Source organism: Pinus tabuliformis, chromosome 2_2 (genome assembly GCF_031772625.1).
Source record: "Pinus tabuliformis cultivar Carrire ecotype Pingquan chromosome 2_2, CPIR1, whole genome shotgun sequence".
NCBI classification, from domain to species: domain Eukaryota; kingdom Viridiplantae; phylum Streptophyta; class Pinopsida; order Pinales; family Pinaceae; genus Pinus; species Pinus tabuliformis.
The window spans coordinates 125,489,787-125,491,529 of record NC_142300.1 but is presented as its reverse complement, the minus strand read 5'-3'; positions in this window follow the sequence as shown (position 1 = coordinate 125,491,529).

The window sequence follows — 1,743 nt, the reverse complement described above, 5'->3', positions numbered from 1 at the left end:
GACTGGTAATCAAGCGATGTCTTTCCATGTTCGACTTCAAAACATTTCTCACATGGATCGACTTGTACTTAGAGTGAAGATCGGACGAGATTGAAGACCCCGGATCTAGTTTCATCCATCCGGGCTGCGATATATATTCAGGAAAAATAAAGACATTGACATGTACAGCACTGCAGAACAGATAATCATCCTACCAAAAGGATGATGATTTCATCAGAATCATCAGTCTACCATCAGACGATTGTCTGTCCTATGTACATAAAAATGAATTTATAAAGCTGAGCATGGGAATGCCTGCCTCAGCTAGATCATGAAAACAAAATGAAAAATAATGTATTGTATTGTATCTTATTACAGGTCTCCTCCCAACATTGAATGAACTTCGGATCCTCCTAATAAAGCATTTCACCCGATAAACGGCCTCATACTTTAGGGGGCAACTGTTATAGACATTTTTGTGCCTTACAGCTATAAGCATGAAATGTCCATAATCCAAGGGATCCAAAGTCCCTAAAGATGTTGTTACAACTCCTAAAGGAACAAGGTCAACCAATGATAGCTTCTCCCAGAAGTTCTCTACCAAAAACCACTCAGAAACAGTCAATTCAGGATCAATTCAAGTGCTCCACTAGCTGCCTGCGTTGCAAAGCACCCCAGTACACTATCTAGCTGCGTTGCAACACACTTGAATGCACTACCCAGGTGCGTTGAGAGGGAAATGACAAGTGGCAGAGTCATTCAACGAGGTGGAAAGACCATGGAAGCTTCCAGAATCTTCTCCAATGACACTTGCCTCACTGAATTCGACCAAGTGATGAGTAAGAGGCTCTCAGCCTCCAAGTGGAAGCAAGAACTGACAGAGAGAAGCCACAAGTCAAAACATAAGCTGACTCATCCTCTCTGCTTACATCTATATATGGATCCCTCATCCCAGAGATCCAGAGGCTGGAATTTTGTACTTTGCAGAGAATTGTTGTTGGTTTGAGATTGAGATTAGTACATTGGGTGATTTATGCTTTGTTGGAGGAGAGGAAGGGATTCCTTTGCTGGGAGGTAGATGCTGGATCGGAACTCACTTGGTTGTATCTCCTCTTGGACTTTCTTATTCTGTCAATAAAATATTTGAGTTTCTCCTACATGCTGTGTATCAATGATGTTTTGTTATATTTGCATGTTTAGCTTAATCTGATCTTGAGCTTTTTATGAATGTATATCTATATCTTCGTGTAGTTTCTCTCTCTTGTGATCTTGCAGGAATTCGGTGAAGCTGGGCCGGTAAGGGAGCAGGGAGCTGGGAGCTATTGAAGAGAGGAGCGATTGGATCAACAAACTAGCGAAAGACACAGGTTAGTTAGATCCTTCCTCCTCATTTACATTTCATAAAGAATAATACTTAAGTAGTTTTCCTTGTTTGTTGCTAAGGCACTATCACACCTTAGAGTGGGATAGGGGCATTTTGAATGGACACTTTTCCCAACAACACCAGGTAGCAACAAGATATGGTGAAGGTATGACTGAAGTATCAGATTTGACCGAGATTATGTTGACAGAGGCAACATGAGGAGGTGGGAGTGGAAAAATTCCCATCAAGGAAAAATCTTTAAAAAGACCTCCTCCCACACTCTCATAAGGAGCACCAGTGTGCTTGACATATAGAACATTTCCATTCGAGGAGGAAGAGGCAAAGAAGGACAACTGGTTGACTGTGACGATCTTCTCTTGATGGGAAAATGAATCACGTGG